This window comes from Hibiscus syriacus, unplaced genomic scaffold (genome assembly GCF_006381635.1).
Source record: "Hibiscus syriacus cultivar Baekdansim isolate YM2019G1 unplaced genomic scaffold, ASM638163v2 tig00110007_pilon, whole genome shotgun sequence".
Lineage (NCBI taxonomy): Eukaryota > Viridiplantae > Streptophyta > Magnoliopsida > Malvales > Malvaceae > Hibiscus > Hibiscus syriacus.
This window is the reverse complement of record NW_024062559.1, coordinates 275,414-299,125: the sequence shown is the minus strand read 5'-3', so window position 1 is coordinate 299,125 and position 23,712 is coordinate 275,414.

Genomic DNA, 23,712 nt, shown 5'->3' with positions numbered 1-23,712 from the left:
ACCCAGAAATCTAACGTATTTGAGAAAAATAATAGGATTTGAATAGGAAAACAATATCTACACATAATGTTTTACTGGTTTATTGCTTGGGAGCAGTGTTTTTCTGCTTTCAAATAGAAAAAATAGCTTTCGAATAGGAAAATAATAGCTTTTGAAAACGTGAACAAATGGTTGTGGTAAAAAGAGCAGGTGTTGCCTTGAGTAAGAGAAATTATCGTCGGAATGTCCACGTGGCGTATTTGCTCTGACGATGGATCAAATTATCATTGGGAGGCTATCGGTCCGTACTTTCCATCGATACTCGATGAAGACCCGAAAGGATCTCCTATTGCTCCATACCCTTCCATGGCCGATCTCTTACTTCAAGGTAATAATCGCTGAAAGTTTCTGCCGCTATATTTTTATTTTGTACCCTTAAATTTCATAGATCGTACGCATGTAGGATGTTCGAAGCTTATTGAGAATGATGATAGAGGAGTGGGTAAATACCCAATGTTTAGAACTGAATTTTGTAACTCGGTGGCGTTGAAAGAATCTTCAATTGCAAAAGCATTATCTATCCTCAATGAAGACGACGTTGCATCTACTGTTACTCCAAGTAAATGTTTCTATCTTTTATTTAAATTTTTTTATATGTTTGATACAGTTCCCAAGCCACCTCAAATCAAGTTTCATACTGTAGGTGGAAGGTCATTATCTGTTTCAAGTGAGCACTGAAGCGCGCAAGGAGTCTTCTTGGTGAACCGGACGTTGGGGACTTATTTGGTGAAATGGATGAAGAGTTTCTCCATATAGAGTTTACACGGAGGAAAAACTTTACGATGCATCGTCAAAAAATGAAAACTCTTTTTTTACGTCTTTTCCCCACGAAGGAACAATGAAGACTAAATTTTAGTGAACAATATGGTGAAGACTGTTTATGCATAACTTTAATGTTTCTAAATTTTATTGTATTTTGTTGTTAGGTATTTTTATGCATAACTTCTTTCTTAATTAAAATGTATGGTTGTTGGTAATTAGATAAAAATTCATGATAGTAAATTTAGTTTATGTAGGGCAGAAATTAAATATTTAAAATGTAATACCCCAAAAATTTAGATAATGACCAAAATGAAAATTTTGAAAGTTTGATGGTCAAAGAAGAAAATTGGGAAAAGTTTGGGGAATTAAGTGATAATTTCTTAAAAAGAATTTTATTCCATAAATAGATAGTTTACTCTTGAGAGTGGGGTTTTATAGAAATCATATTTTTGGATTTGGAATTTTAGTAAAGAAAAATTTGAAAGGGTTAAAGCTGGCAAGGAATCGGTAATTCAGATCGAATTGGAATTTTACAAAAATTTGAAGGATGTTATAAAATGGTTGGAAATAATATTTTAATATTTTAGATCAGAGAAATTTGGTTCGGAAATGTGCAAATTTTCAGATTTAACCAAAATAGTGGAATTTAGTGACTAAAACTCATGTTTTGAAAATTTCATGGGAAATTTCTTAAATTAAAGTCAAATTAATTCATCTTTGACTTTGAAAGATAATAAGGATGAGGTGTTTTGGTTTTATGGTGAATAGGAAGATTTATTAAGGGTTTTTGGTCTTATCTCAATTAAATGAATATTTTATTCATTTATAATGGAATTAAATGTAAACTAATATGAAATGCACCCAACATTTCATCCAACTTTCTCATATTCTTCTCCAAGCTGCCGTGGGTTTCTCCAAAGGTGAGGGAAAGGTTAAATTCATTTTTTAAGAAATTTCATTTGGATTTTGAGTATGCCGTAAAATAGAAATTGTTATACACGAAAAACGCTATCATTTGGTACCAATAATGCATGATAATCTTGTTGGTATTTAAAGATCCCAAATTTTACAGTTTGTGTTCATATAAGGGATCATGAAATTGATGATGAATCTTGATGTTTGTGAGGTAGTAGATTCATATTCAAGCATGTATGATGATTTGAACATGTTTAATCTTTCTAAAACTTGTTCTTTAAGTTTCGGCTATGGATTGTTTTAGTCAGAAAAATTATGGAAAAATTATATAAGGGTTGAAAATGATGAAGGAAGTATTCTACAAGCCTTAGAAAATTTGGGGACAATTTTTTAATTTTTGAAAAGTTGGAGGACCAATTCAACAAGTTTCAAAAAGTTGTAAATGGTTGTATAATTGTTTAATAGTTGATGTACTATGATGGAAAATGCTGTTTTGGAATTGAAATGAGTGTTAGATGTGAAATATGACTATTTTGAAAGTTTGAAAAGATTTATGATTTAAGTATAATATTTGCATAGTTAGGGTACTTAAATGTAATTATTCTTTTTTAAAAGCATTTGAATGATAATAATTTCAATGATGGAATTATTGGTATTAAGAATCTAAGTGATAAAATGGTGAAGGACCATTTTGTGTAAATTGGAAAAATTGGTGCCAATGTTAAAAAGAACTAATAAGTTTTAAAGTATTTAGTGGTGAATAGTTCAAGCATATTATGGAGTTGTTATGGGATATGTTTATGTTAGTACAATACTAACATATGTATCGTTATCAATTTGTGATTTATACATATCATGATTTATTTGCGATTGAAGAAAGTCAAGTATAAAAAGGGTTTATTGTGGACAATAGTGAGGCACATATTTTGAAAGATATAAAGTGTCAAGGTGAGTGCAATACATGCATGACATTATACATGAATGTTTTTATACGTCATCAGGAAGACTTATGACAAGTCTACCTTGTTTATATCAGCATGATAATATGTCATTTTTATAACTTTGATATGACATTGATATGTCACAATATGAAATTATAATGCATTGATTATGGAAAATGTGATATTTTACCATGAATATTTTCAGGTATGAATTACCCAATATTAAATATTGATAATATACTTTGCCATGGATGGATAAAATAAAATAGATTGTATGCCCAAGTAAGTCATTGAGGGACAGGGTATAGTTGGTATGCCATAGAGTCTAGCAGCAGGATGCATATTCGAGAATACATTAAAGGATACCTAGTGTATATGGTGGGCACAACCATATGTGTCATATTCGGGACTGTACTTAAGGATACCTAGTACTGATGGTGGACACGACCTTATGTGTCATACTCGGGTTAGAACTACGGTGCAAGTATTTGACTCGTGTACCCAGGGTCCTCAAGGTGTTATATTGGGCTAATGTCTATGGTTTATGGTATATTGGTAAAATAAGCTTATGAGCTTATGGAATAAATGGTTTATAGTATGTTGGTAATATAAGCTTACGAGTTTACGGGATAAATGGTAAATATATTGGTAAAAAAATTTTATATTCAGTTATATTATTTTGACAATGGTAAAATATTGGATATGCTGGTAACATGATTTTAAGGCATTTTGATTTTTGACATTGAAATTCATGCATGAGTTGTATTGCACTGTTTATTGTTTTAATTGCCTCACTAAGTATATACTTAGTGTGTGATGATTTTCACGCGTAGGTAAAAAGACAGTGGTGAGTAAAAAGTTTAAAGCGACATTAAGTATCGAGGAGTATATTTCAATATCAATAAGACATCCTATGATAGAATTTGAATTAGATAGTGGCATGTAATTAATAATGTTCAATTTGTTTTGTTGAATAAATTTGGAAACAAAATAGTAACTTTATAGTGATGAAAGGTTAATTTTTATGAGTTTTATATGTATTTTTCAGAAATTATTGTAGTAGTTACTGTAGCAGTGCATCGATACACTGTAGCATTGCATCGATACACAATTTAAATTCGAAGTTTTGTACATCGATACACTGTTTACTATTCATAAAAAATCTTTTACCTTAAATTTGTTATAATGAAACATAATTCATATGATACGATATTTTTTTATAATATCATTTACCATTTAAAGAAAATAAATTTTAAATCACTTTTGATTTGGAAATGGTTTTAGAAATTCAGGTGACAACTATAATCTGTATAGGTATAATTATACGGGTTATGGGTGTTACATTTATTAGCATCAGAGCTACAAGTTTAGCCGATTCTAGGACTAAACCGAGTTTGTTTTGAGTTAAAAAGTGTATACATGTCAGTAGGATCTCAAAAGTTACTGATAATTGTATATATATTGTGATAATGCCTATTGGGAGTAAAGTTACTCTTTATTAATGTATGATGATTTTGACTATGTTCAGATGTTGGAACTAAAGACAAAGGTAAGAAATTTGGAAATGTTGAAAATAAGGTCGAGATTGAAATCGACCCAAAGGGACCCGACATGATTTATGAAAAACACCTTAGAAGGGTGGATATTGTTAGGGATTTTCCTTTAGTTTGTGGAAGAAGTGCCCAGTTTTTATTGAAGATTCTGAATTGGATGAATCAATTAAAAAGTTTGAATGACTTACAAGAAAAGTTGAATCAGATGAGGATCCAGAGGAGATTTTTGAATCTAGTGTTGATTCGGAGGTTCCTCCAGGTAAGCTTAAATAATTGATAAATATTTAAGCTAAGCATTAAATTGTTTAAAGAATTGTTGATTTGAGTAAGAGGAAATAAATAAGCGGTAATGAGTTGTCCGATTTACAGAAAGTTGAGTTATTAGTGAATCAAATGATTATGAGTTGGATTAAGAATAGATATCAAGTCCATAAAATTTGATAGAGTTACCGTGTGAAGGTAAATATGAGAAAATGGATTGTCTAACCTTCCATGATTTAATGAATTATTGTATAGATCGAGATTGATTCTCAAGAACTTGAAAAGTGTCAGATTTCTAGTGAGAGAAAAATAGTAAATTTGCTTGATGGTGTGATTTTAGCATTAATTGCTATGAAGTTATTGCTAAAAATTTATCAAGTTTTCTTATTGAACGATGTGAACATTGAGAATTTCAATTGAGATTGAAAATGTTTCAACTGTTCGAAAATATTATTTTGGATCTGGAAAAGTTATACAGATTTCCTTAAGAATGAAATAAGGAATTCCAAAGTAGAAATATTCAATTATACTTGATATCGAGTGATATTATAGCGGAAGACCTATGGGTCGTGATACAAGTTTTAGACGGACAAATAGTAAATGTCCGATAAAAATTCAGGAGCTTATGTTACCGGTGAATCTTATGGGATTATCATTAACGAGTTTTAGATCATTTTGATCATGAGTTGGTTGTCTCTGCATTAAGGTTGGGTTAATGGTCGCAAGAAGCGATTAATTTGGAAAAATGCGGAGAAATTAAGAATTTTAATGATTGATGAAAAAGTGAAATCATCACTAACGTGATATCAGCAATGATTGCGATTAAGATGATGTAAAAAAGATGCACAACTTTTCTAGCTAAAGCGATAGATACTTAAGTATCTGAAGTAAGATCATATGATATTTCGATAACTTGGGAATTTTCATGCCTTTTTAGATTTATTATTTGGGTTACCTCCAGATTGAGAGGTGGAATTCAATATTAATGATTATCAAGGCATTAATCCTGTATCTATGGGTTCGTATTGAATGGTTGCGATTGAGTTAATAGAATAAAGAACCAATTGCAAGAATTGCTAGATCGAAGATTCTTTAGATTGAGTATTTTATCTTGGGGTGCATCGATGTTTTTTATGAAAAAGAAAAATGGATATATGCGATTATGCATAGATTATCGATGGTTAAACAAAGTAACTATCAAGAACAAGTATCATCTTCCGAGGATTGATGACTTGTTTGATCAACTTAAGGGAACATCTATTTTCTCTAAGATTAATCTTAGATCGGGATATCACCAGTTAAATATTAAAGAGGAAGATGTTCCAAAGATAGTTTTCAGTACACGGTATATACACTACGAGTTCGTAGTAATGTCGTTTGGTTTGAAAAAAATGCTCTGGCAGCATTCATAAATTTGATGAATCGAGTATTTCAATTTTTACTTGAATTAATTTGAGGTGGTCTTTATTGATGACATTTTGGTATACTTGAATACAAAGATAGAGCATGATGCTTATCTTCGTATTGTACTTGAAATACTTAAGGATAAAAAGTTATATGCTAAACTGTCAAAGTGTGAGTTTTGGCTATCATAAGTTGATTTTCTTAGTCATGTTGCCTCAGCATATGGCATAAGAGCTAAAAAATATAATATATATATATATACAAAAAAAAAAAGAAACAAAAAAAGAATAAAAGAATAAAAAGAAAAGATAACGAAGGAAAAATATATAAAAAGAAAAGAAAAGAAAAGAAAAAGAAAAAAATGGTAAGAGATGATTAAAATAATATTTCACTTGTGAAAAAAAAAATAATGAATGAGACTAAAGACTTTGAAGTCAACTCTGATGGGTGTCTATTTTATCAAGGAAGAATTTGAATTCCACATAATGATGAGTTGAAGAAAGATATTCTTTCTCAGGCACATTATAGTCTACTGATTATGCATACAAGTGGGAACAAAAAGTATCAGTATGTAAAGAGTTATTTTGGTGGCCATGTATGGAAAGAAACATTACTAAGTTTGTTGCTACATGTATGACATGTCAACAAGTAAAAGCTGAGCATAAAGTGCTTTCGTAATTGTTTCAATTGATTTATATTCAGGAGTGGAAATAATAAAGAGTCACTATGGATTTTGTTACAGGGTTACCTTTGACATCAAATAAAAAGGATTCTGTTTGGGTGATAGTGACTGGTTAATTAAATCAGTACATTTCATTTCGATGCAAATGGACTATGCATTGGATAAATATACAGAGTTGTATATCAAAGAGATAGTTTGATTACAAGGAGTATCAGTATCCATTATATCAGATAGGGATCCAAGGTTCACTTTAAGATTTTGGAAATATTTGCATAAAGTTTTGGGTACTTGATTTAATTTCAGTACGATCTTTCATCCATAGACGGATGGTAAGTCAGAAAGTACTATTCAGATATTAGCAGATATGCTGAGAGTTTGTATGATTGAGTTCAAGGAATCATAGGAAAAGAAAATTGTTTGTCTCTATTAGAATTTATCTACAATAACAGTTATCAATTGAGCAACATGATGGCCCAGTATGAAACTTTATATGGGAGAAAATGTCAAACACCATTAAATTGGTTCAAGTTAAAAGATTGAAATCTTGTTGGCCCAGATTTATTGAAAGAGATTGATGATAAAGTACATATAATTCAAGATAATCTCAAAATGGCATTTGATAGGCAAAAATCTTATGTAGACTTGAAGCGAAAAGAGATTGAATTTCATTAAGGTGATAAAGTTTTTCTTAAAGTATCGCCTTAGAAAACAAAATTTTGTGTTTTGGGCGCAAAGAAAAACTAAATCTAAGATTCATTGGACCTTATGAGATATTAAAAAGAGTTAGACTAATGGTTTATCAGTTAACATTAACTCTGGAGGTAATGGAGATCTAGAGTTGGGAAAAGTACATAATATTTTTCATGTGTCGATGCATAGAAAGTATCGATCAGGTCTTTCATATGTCATTTCATCATAGGAAATTGAGATATGACCAAACTTGACTTATTAAGAAGAACCAGTTCGGATCTTAGCTCGAGAAATTAAAGAACTGCGTAACAAGCTGATTTCTCTAGTCAAAGTGATTAAGCAAAATCATAATGTCGAGGATGTTACTTAGGAAAGAGAGGAGGATATGAAGAAATAATATCCATAATATTTCCATATCAGGTTGAAGAATTGGATTAAACTAGTTTAAAATCTAATGTTTTGCATGATCTTCACAAAATTCCCAAATTAAGGAGGAAAATTGAAATTCAAGAAGTTGGCAAGACCATAAGAGGTTTTTACATAAGGCATAGGCACAACTTATTCATCTTGAGCTATAGTAGAAAAAATCTATAGTTAAGGTGAGGGCACGTCTTACTAGTTAGTATAACCTTAAATAAGGGTTACGAAATATACAATGGAAAGTGCAATCCTTATAAAAAGGGAGTTAGGGTTTTTATAGAAAGGTTTAAAATTCGAGGATGAATTTTCTTAAGGAAGGTAGAATTGTAATACCCCAAAAATTTAGATAATGACCAAAATGAAAATTTTGAAAGTTTGATGGTTAAAGTACAAAATTGGGAAAAGTTTGGGGAATTAAGTGATAATATCTTAAAAAGAATTTTATTCTATAAATGGATAGTTTACTCTTGAGACTGGGATTTTATAGAAATCATATTTTTGGATTTGGAATTTTAGTAAAGAAAAATTTGAAAGGGTTAAAGTCGGTAAGGAATCGGTAATTCAGATCGAATTGGAATTTTATGAAAATTTGAAGGATGTTATAAAATGGTTATTAATATTTTAGATCATAGAAATTTGGTTTGGAAATGTGAAATTTTTCAGATTTAACTGAAACAGTGGAATTTAGTGACTAAAATGCAAGTTTTGAAAATTTAATGGGAAATTTTGTAAATTAAAGTCAAATTAATTCATCTTTGACTTTGAAAGATGATAAGGATGAGGTGTTTTGGTTTTATGGTGAATAGGAAGATTCATTAAGGGTGTTTTGGTCTTATCTCAATTAAATGAATATTTTATTCATTTATAGTGGAATTAAATGTAAACTAATATGAAATGCACCCAACATTTCATCCAACTTTCTCATCTTCTTCTCCAAGCTTCCATGGGTTTCTCCAAAGGTGAGAGAAAACTTCAATTCAATTTTTAAGCAATTTCATTTGGATTTTGAGTATGTCGTAAAATAGAAATTGTTATACGCGAAAAACGCTATCATTTGGTACCAATATTGCATGATAATCTTGTTGGTATTTAAATATCACAAATTTTACAGTTTGTGTTCATATAAGGGATCATGAAATTGGTGATGAATCTTGATGGTTGTGGGGTAGTAGATTCATATTCAAGCATGTATGATGATTAGAACATGTTTAATATTTCTAAAACTTGTTCTTTAATTTTCGAGTATGGATTGTTTGAGTGAGAAAAATTATGGAAAATTTATATAAGGGTTGGAAATGATGAAGGAAGTATTCTACAAGCCTTAGAAAATTCGGGGACCATTTTGTTTTGAAAAGTTGGAGGACCAATTTAACAAGTTTGGAAAAGTTGTAAATGGTTGTATAATTGTTTAATAGTTAACGTACTATTCTGGAAAATGTTGTTTTGGAATTGAAATGAGTGTTAGATGTGAAATATGACTATTTTGGAAGTTTGAAAAGATTTATGATTTAAGTACAACATTTGCATAGTTGGGGCACTTAAATGTAATTATGCTTTTGTAAAAGAATGTGAATGTTAATAATTTCAATGATGGAATTATTGGTATTAAGAATCTAAGTGATAAAATGGTGAAGGACCATTTTGTGTAAATTGGAAAAATTGGTGCCAATGTTAAAAAGAATTAATAAGTGTTAAAGTATTTGGTGGTGAATAGTTCAAGTATATTATGGAGTTGTTATGATTGATTTGCGATTGAAGAAAGTCAAGTATAAAAGGGTTTATTGTGGACAATAGTGAGGCACATATTTTGAAAGATATAAATTTTCAAGGTGAGTGCAATACATGCATGACATTATACATGGATGTTTTCATACATCATCAGGAAGACTTGTGACAAGTCTACCTTGTTTATATCAGCATGATAATATATCATTTTTTATAACTTTGATATGACATTGATATGTCACAGTATGAAATTATAATGCATTGATTATGGAAAATGTGATATTTTACCATGAATGTTTTCGGGTATGAATTACCGAATGTTAAATATTGATAATATACTTTGCCATGGATGGATCAAATAAAATAGACTGTATGCCCAAGTAAGTCATTGAGAGACAGGGTATAGTTGGCTTGCCATAGAGTCCAACAGCAGGCTGCATATTTGGGAATACACTAAAGGATAACTAGTGTATATGGTGGGCACGACCTTATGTGTCATATTCGGGACTGTACTTAAGGATACCTTGTACAAATGATGGACACGACCTTATGTGCCATACTCGGGTTAGCACTATGGTGCAGGTATTAAGACGTGAGCCCCAGGAGCGATTCACTATCCCGTATGGAGGTGAAAACCACACGAGGGAGTAACATCTTAATCATACTTAAATAGGATGGAACAGGGTTTTAGCTCATGATATGCAAATGCAGCTGTGTAGTGTGTGAGGAAAAGCGAAAAAAAAACAAACAAAACAAAGTAGAAGTCTCAAAGACTTGAATAATTATTTACTCTGAAAACATTAGCAATCGAATCAGTACAATAATTAAGTGGTTAATCAAATTATAAGTGAAAATTTTATTCAAACCACACAAGGGATCAAAAATCAAATTAGAGTAAACTAGTAATTTTCAATTGCAAAGATAATTAATTAGTCGACTAATGGCCTGACTCTCTAAAAAATGTCTCTAGAGGAGTCGCCAAGTTGTCGAAATGGTTTTTTCGAAAAAGGGGAAAATGGGGTCTTGTTTCGAAATAATTTTTGATAACCAGTTAACGATAAAATGTGGTTTGAGGAGTAACCACCGATCTTTGATTAGGGTGTGATTGGGCACCCAAAACGTATTTTTCATTTTAATAAAATATTAGTTTTAATTAAAACAATAAATTTATGGTTTACGTTACCAAATTTTGAGTTCGGGGAGTCAATTACTTTTGGGGAAGGATTAGCACCCCCTACATCGCCCTAGATCGGTACCTAGTCGATTAATAAGTTGTCTTTAGAATAAAATTTACGAGTTCGAGCCTAATTCAATTTAAGATCTCTTACAAAAATATTCTTTGAATATTTGGACAAAACATGATAATATTTAATTATTGCCTATCGAGAAGAATCAATCTCTCATACCTTAGAGAAATCGATTCTTACTCCAATCAAAATAAAAAATATTAAAATTCCATTTTAAAGTTCATTATTAATTCAAAATAACAACACCCAAAATAATTTTAAGAGAGAAAATAATAATATCTAATTATTTCCGATCGAGAATAAATGACATTTCATTCATTAAAACAATCATTTATTACTCCAATCGAAATGAAGATGCATTACTATTTCATCTTAAAATTCAATATCGATTTGAATGAAAATGATAATATCTGATGATTTCCAATCGAGAATAAATGACCTCTTATACCTTAAAGCAATCATTTATTTTTCCAACTGAAATGAAGAGATGTCACGATTCCGTCTTAAAAATCAATATTGATTCGAGATAAAACGACAATATCAAATTATTTCCAATCGAGAATAAATGACCTCTCACCTTAAAGCAGTCATTTATTACTCCAACTGAAATGAAAAGATATTACTATTCTCAATATCGATCCAAGTGTTATTATTTTGAAAACCCATTGAAAACCCATGCAAAAATAAAGAAAATTAAAAGCATATATTAAGCAAGTATAATTAATTAATTATTTATTTTGCTAATATTTAATGAGAATAAGGATATTCAATTATTTAATTACCTTGATACGAGACCTTAGATCCGATTTAACAATCTTTTCTAGGTGAATTTAATTAAAAGAAATGATCTTTTTACCAATCCTCGAATTTTAAAATAGATTCTATTTAATTTGTGTCACTAAATGGGATATACTTTTATTTTAAAATTATCAAAAGTAAGTTTATTATACGTTCAGACAATCACTTTACAATAATATTAAAATCAACGACTATTACCCATAGTCAATTTATTTCAATTCAAGTCAAGAGATGCTTATGAGTGCATCATGCAAAATTAATTAAGGATTAAAATGAACTAATATGTTAGCAACTTGCAAAAAATAAAATAAAATCAAAATAAGACTAAAACATAAACAATAAAACCACCATGTAAAAATTAATAAAAAAATGAAGTACAAAAGTGACTAAAATTAACATGCTTAATATTGAGTGATAAAATTACAAAGAATAAAAATAAATAAAAAAGTGGACTAAATTAAAATAAACTAAAATTGCATGGCCAAATTTAAATAAATAAAAAGACATATTTTGGTTTGAAATATAACCATGCAGAAAATACATGGGCTATGTTCTAAATATTCCTTTTTTCTAGCCTAAAATATACGTTCGAATAAAAATGGGAAAATTACTAAATCAGTCCACAAGTATTGAAAAAATTAAATCATCACTACACATGACCAAAATGTAAAAACATGCTAAACATGCAGGGATTAAAACATAAATAACCTTAAAAATATATAACATGCATAAAAGTGGGTAAATTACAAGAATTATTCCTACTAGTGACTAACATGCAAAAACATGCTAAAGTTAGGGGACTAAACATCAATTAAACCAAAAATTTATAACATGCACAAGAAATGGGTAAATTACAAAACCAATCCCTATAAGTGACTATTTTACAAAAAAATGCTTAAAATCACCTAAGTGTGATTTCCCTCGAAACTTTTCCTATATATACAACTTTTAGTTTTTTTCTCATTTCTTCCCTTGGCCGACCCACTACCGCCTTACCCAAACTTCGATTGCCGTTCAAGCCGTCGCACAGGGCAATCAAAACTCCCAAACTAACCCAAAATACCCCTAGAGCCCATATCTACACTCATAGACACTTATCTAAGCCTAAAACTACCTAAAAAAGACTCCTAAACGACCCAAAGAACCCCAAAAAGCTTCAATTATCCAATTTTTGATTACCTCAAAACCAATTAAAACCAAACCTAAAACCTCCCAAAAGCTCCGATCTACCCTCCTAGACGTAGACACAACTCCTCCTCCTCAGGTAAACTACTCAATCTCCTTGGTTTCAGTTACATGGATGGCCTATAGCCTTATTGTTTTTGTTTCAAAACTGGAAAAATAATAAAAAAATATACCTTCAACTGCCCTTGATTCTCTTTTTTTGCTTTTACGAATTAAAAGGGGAACCTTTTCTTTATAAATGGTTTAGGGTTTTATAACCCCAAATATTACATATATTTTTGTTTTTTTGTCTGCTTGGTGAAATTATTACAAAAATGAAATCATAGTTGTGTTGCGTGTGGGTTTGATTGGTTTGAGTTGGAGTGTTACTTTTGGATTTCTGACAATACAGGGGGCTTGGTTGGTGGCAGCGACAATGACAAACGACTGGTGGAGACGGGCGGAAACTGATACTTGATATGTACTATTGGATGGGTCTAGCTATGTGGTTAAGATGTGTTAGGGTAAAACCCTAATTTTATAGCATATAGACCGTTGAATCTAAAATTAGATCCAACGGCTCCTGTTCGAGCGGTGCTGGGAAATGAGATGAGAAACCCTAGCAGACTAGGATTCCAAAAGGGTTTCACTCTTTTTGGGCTTGCTGATCCTCTGCATTGGTTTGGACCGGCCTTAGATTGTAACACTTGGGACTGATTTGGGCTCCATGAGCTCGGGTAAGATGACCCTTTGTAATTGGGGCCCGAATTGAGTTATGTAAATGCCTACAACAATAATAATAATAATAATAATAATAATAATAATAAAAGTAGAAGGATGAAAACGGGTGTTGATACTAACTTTGTTGTTTTCTTAATACATATAAGTACAAACGATGTCAAGGCATAATATGGAAGCTTGGTGAAAAAGAACTCAAAACATGGTAACATACTAGCTAAAATGAAAGTAATGGAATCCCAACTTAGCTTAAGAAATCTCATGCATAAGGAAACTAGCTAAAGGATAGCTGAAGGATAGCTAAAGGAGCTGATTGAGAGATGAACTTATGTGGGAGGGAGCTAAAGACAAAGTAGTTGAGCTGAAGACAAAGTAGTTGAGTTGAAGACTAAAGACAGTTGGAGGGTGTTTGAGGTGGTAGCTGAGTAGATGAAGTGTCACTAGCTAGCTAGCTTGAGTCTATCTAGCTACAACTCACCTAGCTAGCTACCTAAGGCACGTACCTAAACTACAAATGGAAGTCATGTGCAAGGGATATGTCCATCTAGCCAAGAATTATCAACATTCGGTCTAACACCTTTCCAATCATCATGTGCTAACATCCAAGGGTCACGTGCATTCAAAGTTGGCGCCAAAGCAAAGAGACATAAGAATTCATCATCAAAACATCATATGATTCCAATTTGGTTCCTAAAATATCAAGAAACATGTGCATTCGACCAAAGAACTCTTCAAGCATTCAAAAGGCTCCAAAACTGAACCAACACCTAATTATCCATCCAAGGACATGTACACTCATCGTTTAGGGCGAACCAACACCTATTCATTTTGCCAAGAGCATGAATTTTCATTAAAAGTTTTAATGTTCATCATAACATGTATTTACCAAGGAAAAACATCTAGCCGAATCATTGTATAACTATTCATCCTATTTCCTTTCATATGTTATAAATAGCTAATGCCTTGGATTTATAAGGATCTAATCTCCATTTTCTTAAATTTATTATGAGAATTTTCTCCTTTCAAAGTTCTTTTAGAACTCTATCGACTTATAAAGCCTAAGTGCTTGTGGCACTCATCCTTTTGCATTGATACTTGTGTCTCTTGATTCTATATAATCAACGAGGCCAAATCTTTTTCTACCACTTGAGCTATTGAATATATAAGGTTATGGGCTTTGCTCGTTATAGCATTGAATCTACCTTCTTTCATAGTTCATACTATCTTCATTTCACCATCGCAATCAACATTCTTCCTACATCCATCCCCATGCTCGTCCAATCAAAACAACTATTCTCCTCTTCAATTTCATTCTTATATCTTTGTTTATTTCTAGCCCTCCATGCCCATCATCCACCTACCTAATAAATTTATTTGTAGCCTATCTTGCTGCAAGTCTTGCTTGCTTTCTTTTTTAGATTCACAATCAGGGTTTTCATTCATCAACCAAGGCGTGTGACATCCTTACCCTTACATAAAGTGGTAATTAGATTTTTGGTGGAAGAATCAAGTTCACAACAAAAGAAATCCCTTAAAAGAAAAACAAAAATAAAACAAAAAGAGTGCAGAAAGCAAACTCCAATCATTATCAAAAGGGAGTGCAAAAGAAGAAAGGAAATTGCAAAAGAAAAAGCATCAGAAAATGAACAAGTTTGAAGCACTAGATCATCAAGTTCATCACCAAGTCTAGAGGTATGTTGGCCAATGGTGATATCTTTATTATTCTTCATCCATAGTATGAAATTGTGAAGGTAAGATCCATATTCAGTACCTAGAAAACTTCCATTTAAGCTCTCAACCTCAAGGTTTAGCCATGGTGTTTATGGTGGGGTTTAAGGATGGTTTTGAGTTTAGGAGTAACTCTCTTAAGTTTCTAAGAGATAGATTCACATTTATACTCATCTTAAGTATTTCAATGAGTTGGTAACTAATTTCCTTGTGTTTGATTAGTGAAAGATGTGAGTGAAAGCTCCAAAAACAAGGGTGAAGAAAAGCTTGTGCTTGGGTGAACTTGAAGTTATTTCTCAGTTGTTAGGAGTAAGGTAACACAAATTTATCTTTTTATAACACATGTAGACCAATATGTGTAATTTGGTGGCTTATATGAGTGCATGAGATATTATGGGTGCATTTGTGTTCATGGAAGGGATAAAGTGTTTTTGTTGTTGTACATGCATAAAAAGGACCTATTATGATCTCCTTGAACTCACATAAGCTTTAAATAACATTTATGGGCCCTAAGAGGGTTTTAGGTATGAGTAAAAGTGACTTATTCGTGAAAAAACTGAGTATTCATGAAAAAATATTACTATTACTAAGATATTAGTTAATAATAGTTAGAAAGGAAAATATTTTTGATTTCAAATTGTTTTGATCATACTAATAAAAAAGAAAATAATGAAGCTATTTCATTTTCTTTTTCAAGCCATTCTCAAGCCATTCATGAATACTTTTTAATTTAAAGAGAAAGTTCTAAGATTTTACAAGGAGGTAAGAGTTTAATTTTGAAACAAATAGGGTCTCTAAAATTGAACCAATCATAAAATTTAAAGCAGTTATTGTTTAATGTCACAAAAGTCAAAATTAAAGGATCGTAGTTAAAAAATAGTTGGAGTTCAATACATAATTTCATTCTAAAACTGAAAGGGTATTAAAAACTAATCAAACTAGTAAATTTTGAGTGGCAAGAACTTAATTATATAATCTGAAAAATATTACCGAGCTAAAAACAATTAAACCACTGAAGTTTGAGAGCAGGCGATTCCCCTCCTATCGACACGGTAGGTTCGTCCCTACACAAATGATAATGTGTTAGTTAAATATGTTTACAAGACTTCCCTAGAGTTACAAGTCAACTAAAAATTGAATCATGAGCTTGGAGTGCGTTGAAAAGAGGAAAATCACTATATCAAGTCATAAAGTGACACCACAATGATTGGCATCCTTTTGGGTGCCTTGTAAGGCTTTCGTATTTTTGCCTATTTTTTTCAATCCTAGTTAGCCTTGAATGTTCTCAAGTGCTCTAGAAACTCCCAAATAACTTTGAAATACCTTGGAAATATCCGAGGAACAAATTATTCATTACTAAATTACTATTATAATATAAGACGAATCAAATACTAAATAAAAACATAAAAATGCAGGATGACTGAATTTATAACACCCGTAAACTCATCCTACACGTTTTTTCAAAATAAATGAGATTTTAGAATATGTAACTTTTGTATTTAGGACTTATTTGGAAGAATATGTTCCTGTTAGTTGTGTTAAACAGTTAATCCGAACAATAATAAAATTGAAATAGAAAAATCTAGTAAGTTAATTTTTTTTAATTTTGACGATTTTCAAATCATTTAAAAAAATTAACTGAATTAAATAAATTTTAAATAATTAGGTCGATTATCAAATTAACCTAAATTTATTATAAGTTATCACCTATGTATAAATATTTTCATGGTTTGAGTATTTTTGTTTTATACCATTATTATATCACTTATGGCCTATGATTATTTTTCATTAGGGTCTCGATACACTGTTGATTCTTAAATTTTTTTAATCAATTTATACTTAAAAATATATATTTAATATTTTTGATTAATTTCGTTAATTAATCAATTTCAAACTGAATTAATCAGTAATTGAACATTGTAAAATTCTTTAAGTGTTCTTCGATGAAACAAACTTCTATAACCTACTATATAATCGATCTAATTGATTAATTTGATTAATTCAATCTTAATCGAATAACGAACATGGTTATGTTCTGCAATAGGATTGCATAACGACTCTGAAAAAAAATGAAATGTGATTATAATTTGTTTCTGAATTTGTTTTGTATGATAAAAATGATAAATTATATGTGTTTGCTATATTATATCGATAAAATAAAATAATCCGATGAGTCTTTGAGCATCATAATAGACTATATAAAAAATAAAAATGAATATATTATTTGTATTTGATAGGATAGGGATAAGATTTTAGAGGGTAACTGCTTACTATGCATTAATAACCTACTTGATGATAAACACAAACGTTGAAATTTTATTTAAATCTAAATCTTAATTTAAGTTACAAAAAATTTTATTTAGATGTCATTGAGGGAAACCATTGCCCTAATAAATATTCATATATATATATATAGTGAAATAATTAATATTAATCATTTCTATAAATTTCACGTTTCTATCCTTATTTACAAATTAACTACAAATTTAATAATTTTCTCTTACAAGGTTGCACATGTCACACCCTTGAAACTTCAACACCTCAAACGTGCGGCCTTAGTTGCCTTCTCTGTGATCGCGACTAAGTCAGCCTGAAAACAACCCAAGCAAAGATGCTTAGATTCCCAATGGAAGCAAATAATAAGAGAATGATGAGTGTTCAGAATCGTTAATATTTGTTCGTTATTTCTTCGATTTTGTGAAGTTATTGCTGCTGATTTGGTTGTGTTATGTCTATTTTCGTACAGGTCCTTACTTTCCAGAATTGGTGATAAAACGGGCGAATTCTGCAATTTTTTTATTATTTGGTCACGGTTGGAGACATGGGCACGACTCTGGGCACGACGCGGTCTGACGTGGCAGTTTCTAGAAGGTCCAGTCAGCGGCGGTTTCTAGGAGACTTCGTCTGCACGCCTTCTGGAAGATTGACGAGCAGAGTTGTATTAGGAGACTAGTTTAAGTTTGAATTTAAATTTAAAAACAATTATCTTTTGTATTATTTTATTATTTTCTTTGTTTATCCTTTAGGCTTTGAGAGGCTATAAATACCCACTTGGGGTAAGCCTAAACGAATCATTCAGAATACATTCTTCTTTTCTCTCTAGTTTTTATTAAATCTTTTCTTTTTGCTTTTCAAGTTTTGTTTTCATAAGCCGAGAGCTGTCGCGATGATTCAATTCCAACGGGAGAATTGAAACGATCCCTTAATATCTTCGGAATATCTCTCTCAATCTCTGCGCTTATTTTTCACAAATCAAAATAGTTTTCAAAATCAAAGATTGACTTTGGTCAAGAGGTTGTTGCGATTAAAACGTGTGGGAGGAAGATTCGGCTTATAGAAAGCAATTCGACTTCCTGGGAACACACTTGGCGAGATAGCTTCGCCAAGAGGGAATTGAGATCGAAATTGACGGTTATAGAAACAACAATCCGAGTCGGTCGCCACGAACTTAAACAGTATTTGATCTACGACAATAGATGTTGTTAGAATCAATTACCGAAGCCGGAATCAAAGATTGCCTTGGGTATCCGGTATACAAGATAGAGTCACAAGGATAGCCCTTGTAGACAAAGTAACCGACGTGAATCCCGAAGAGAAAATCTTATTCGATGATCTAAGGAAATTGAGTCAAAGCGAAGCTCGAGGCTATTTTTATAGTATTTATTTACAGTCTTTATTATCTTATTTTTACTTCAATTGTTTTTATTTATTTAATCGCTTTTATTACCTTTCTACCAAAACCCCCCTTTTTATTACTTTTCACACCTGGCGTAAATAAATCAGACAGAAATTTATAATTTTCTAAGTCCCTGTGGATTCGGCCCTACTTCTCTACGCTACGAATTTTCCTTTAATTATTATCCGAGAAGAAGGAATTTATTTTGACATCGAAACGACAGTTGTCAAATTGGCGCCGTTGCCGGGGACTTCGCCAAAGTTACTAATTTTTTTGTTTGTTTCTGATTTATGACTAGGACTAATCCGGGCACATTAGTGGAGTACAACCCGGAGAACGAAGCTGAAGCTAGGAGACTCCACGCACAGACACTTCTGGCCAAGATTTTAAGAGATGTTTGTGAGAATTTTCGAATTTCTCATGAAGAATTTCTTAGTTGGAAAAAACGAATGAAGTTGAAGTGTTTGTCACGAAACCTGTAGTCTGAACCAGGTCGTCGAGCTAATGACGTTAAATAAAGCGCTTCATGGGATGTAACCCATTGTTTTCAATTTCGTCATATATTTTTTATTTATCTTTACATTTTTTTCATTTTATTTTTATTCATTCAAGCATGTTTAATTTAATTTAATTTTTATTTTGCAGGAACCGAATATTCTTATTCAAACTTAAACGACGAGGATTTGCAAGATTATGATTCGAACAATGCTAATTTCAGAGTTTGTTGAGCAGTAAATAGTCGAACAAAGCAAGAAAAGAGGAGAAGCCCAGCTGTGCGCACCGTTCCATTAATGGCGCACGTTAGCAAAACTCATAGAAGGGACCGGCGCACGTTAGCAAAACCTCAATTTTCTCTTTTCCCTTTTTGTTATCTTCCTGCCGCCTATCACCCCAATCCCTTCTCATCCTTTTTTATTTTACTATACCGTGGACCCCACCCTATCACCTTTCATCTACCTTTTTTAATTTTCAAAACACTTTATCATTAAAAACAAAACCCCATATTTCATTCCAACTCAAACACCCACCCCTAACGCACGACAGAGCCAAACTTAACCCACCTCTCTTCATCTCCCCCATCCCCGATCGCTCCCCTCCCAAAGCAGGAAACCATCGCCTTCATTCTACTCACCACCGGCGGCATCTACGCCTTGCTAACGTGTTTCATCCCCTCCATCCACGATGGTGTGCATGAGGAACTAACAACACGATGATGTCGAAGCTAGCACCAAACACTCCGACCACATCGTTCGGCGTTCGCACTCACCGCCTCTCACCGTCCCGGACCTAGCATTGTTCGCACTCACCGTCTCTCTCCTGTTCGATGAATTCGGCGATTTAGCAAATACTTCGGAGGTAAATTTTGATCATATTTCTATTCAATTATTACTCATCAAGTTTATGTTTTTACAGGGGATTTAGATGTTGGTTCTCTACCAAAAGACACCATCTGATGATGTTTCTAGTTCATGGAATCAACCCAGACAAACCACGTTTCCACCCCTGCGCCTCCCACCATGACCGTGGACGACATTAAATCCGGGGAGTACTTTATTCTTTCTCTTGCACTTTAATTTTTTGTTTTGAGGCAAAACGCTTTAAGTGAGGGGGAGTAGAGTGTAGGATTGAATTTCTCTTTGCTTATCTTTTGAATCTAGTGTGTGTTGGTTGAATTGGTCAGAAATTTCATTGATTGTCTTTATCTTGTTGAAAATTTTTGGAATGCTATGCTTGTTTGGAAACACATAATTGTTTAGGTTATGATATTCTTGATAATGGATAAGCATGAATTGTGATAAGTTGGTGTTTTTGTGATATTCCATGACTTCGTTGGTTGAAATGTGATTAGCTCACTGCATGAAACAATTTGGTGAGATTTGAGCCTTTACGAGCATATCATTTTCGCTCTCATTTTGTTTGATTGAGTATGTCGAATTTGGTATTGGTATTCTAGAACCTGCATGTTAAATACTGTCGAGATTACACATGAACATGATGCTTAATGATGATTTGGGCACCTTAGGATTAACCATTCCGTTTCCCCACTAAATAGCCTACCCATGCATATTTTCCCTTAGTTAACCACTTTTGAGCCTATTCCCGCTTCTTTGTGTTCACCATATTCGTAAACCCGAGCCTTTTTTATTTTATCCCTCTTTTCTACCTTTTTCAGGGCAAGTGAATAATTTTACCATTGTATTCTCCATCGAAAAAAATAGCAGTTCGAAAAAAAAACTGTTCGAAAAAAAAGACATGAAAGAAAAAATGGAAAACAAAACAACAAAAGTGTGAAAAAGAAAAAGTGCATTTCGACGAGAAAATTATTGTTTGATATGTCGTCTTTTTATCTTGTTGTGCTTAATGTTTTGATGGAGTTGAGATTATTATTTGGTAGTTCCTTGCCTTGAATTTTAGCCATATATTTAGCCTTTTCCCCACCTTTACCTAAGCCACGTTACAACCAATAAAAGACCCTTTGATTTATGCATCTTGTTCTTATTAGTAGTGGAGATTTGATTTACTTGCAGGCTTATGGTAATATCGTGTCGATTCTAACATTGAGCGTTTCTTTACCCCAAACACATTGAGTGATTTGAGTGAATCCCGGTAAGGTATTGAGTTATGAGCATTGAGATTTATGAATGAATGGATATTACAATTACACTTGACTTGTTTCAATTGATGATGTTCAGTTGATTGATTTCTTGACTTCAATAGTTATTGTGGTCTCTACCTTGCTTCCTTGAATATGAAACTTGACAAAGAACGTTTAATGAAGTTTTTAACTGATTTGGTTAATCATACTTGAGGACAAGCATGAGATAAGTGAGGGGGAATTTGATGAGTGTTCAGAATCGTTAATATTTGTTCGTTATTTCTTCGATTTTGTGAAGTTATTGCTGCTGATTTGGTTGTGTTATGTCTATTTTCGTACAGGTCCTTACTTTCCAGAATTGGTGATAAAACGGGCGAATTCTGCAATTTGTTTATTATTTGGTCACGGCTGGAGACATGGGCACGACTCTGGGCACGACACGGTCTGATGTGGCAGTTTCTAGAAGGTCCAGTCAGCGGCGGTTTCTAGGAGACTTCGTCTGCACGCCTTCTGGAAGATTGACGAGCAGAGATGCATTAGGAGACTAGTTTAAGTTTGAATTTAAATTTAAAAACAATTATCTTTTGTATTATTTTATTATTTTCTTTGTTTATCCTTTAGGCTTTGAGAGGCTATAAATACCCACTTGGGGTAAGCCTAAACGAATCATTCAGAATACATTCTTCTTTTCTCTCTAGTTTTTATTAAATCTTTTCTTTTTACTTTTCAAGTTTTGTTTTCATAAGTCGAGAGCTGTCGCGATGATTCAATTCCAACGGGAGAATTGAAACGGTCCCTTAATATCTTCGGAATATCTCTCTCATCTCTGCGCTTATTTTTCACAAATCAAAACAGTTTTCAAAATCAAAGATTGACTTTGGTCAAGAGGTTGTTGCGATTAAAACGTGTGGGAGGAAGATTCGGCTTATAGAAAACAATTCGACTTCCTGGGAACACACTTGGTGAGATAGCTTTGCCAAGAGGGAATTGAGATCGGAATTGACAGTTATAGAAACAACAATCCGAGTCGGTCGCCACGAACTTAAACGGTTTTTGATCTACGACAATAGATGTTGTTAGAATCAATTACCGAAGCCGGAATCAAAGATTGCCTTGGGTATCCGGTATACAAGATAGAGTCACAAGGATAGCCCTTGTAGACAAAGTAACCGACGTGAATCCCGAAGAGAAAATCATATTCGATGATCTAAGAAAATTGAGTCAAAGCGAAGCTCGAGGCTATTTTTACAGTATTTATTTACAGTCTTTATTATCTTATTTTTACTTCAATTGTTTTTATTTATTTAATCGCTTTTATTACCTTTCTACCAAAACCCCCCCTTTTATTACTTTTCACGCCTGGCATAAATAAATCAGACAGAAATTTATAATTTTCAAAGTCCCTGTGGATTCGACCCTACTTCTCTACGCTACGAATTTTCCTTTAATTATTATCCGAGAAGAAGGAATTTATTTTGACATCGAAACGACAGTTGTCAGAGAACTAGCACAAAAGAAAGACAAGAGAACTTTGAGAGAATGCTCTGTGATTTCTCAAAATGAAGAAGTGAGTACAAATGAGGAGGAGAGACCTCTATTTATAGTGGAAGCTCCCCTCAATGAATGGCTAAGATCTAAGTACATCGATGACCTAGATCGAATACAATCTCCTAAATCCCACCAATCAAGGGATTGTGATTACAAAATCTTCTTAACTAAGGAAACTGTATCAAGCTAGTTATATGTTGTCTTAGATAAAAGATTACAAAGTTTATGGAAAGAATCATGAGGATTTTGCATAAACCAAGGATTCTACTGCCATAAACGTGCAAGGCTCTTCATCTCCATGGAATGGCCCAGTCTTCATGGGTCCAGGAAGGTCCAAAGTGCCACTTAAGTACTCTTGGGCTACTTCTCGTGTGCTGACCTCGGTTGTGGGCTCATGGTCCGTGACACACAATCAAAAAATAGAAATACGTAAAATAAAGTACAAAGCATGAAGAAGTACATAGCCCTTCCCATTCTTTGAAGACTTCTTTTTCTTGCATTATTCTCTTCTTTTAAACGTAATTAATTTTCATTATACAATTATTCATACCTAAATTATGGTATCATATCTAATTGTATTGTTTGATTTGTGGTATTGTTGATGGAATAGGGGAGATCAAGTTTTGCCATACAACAATGACATTAACATGAGCATACGACCAAAGGATGGGCATGAGACCCAAATCCGACGGGTTCAATTTTTTAAAAGATTCAAACCTTGATGAACTAATAGGAACATATCAATCTCTGTTGTTGTCCCAATTCATATCTTTATCTCCTAAACCTATCTTCAAATATTAAATCGTCAACCTAGACCCCTTGCAA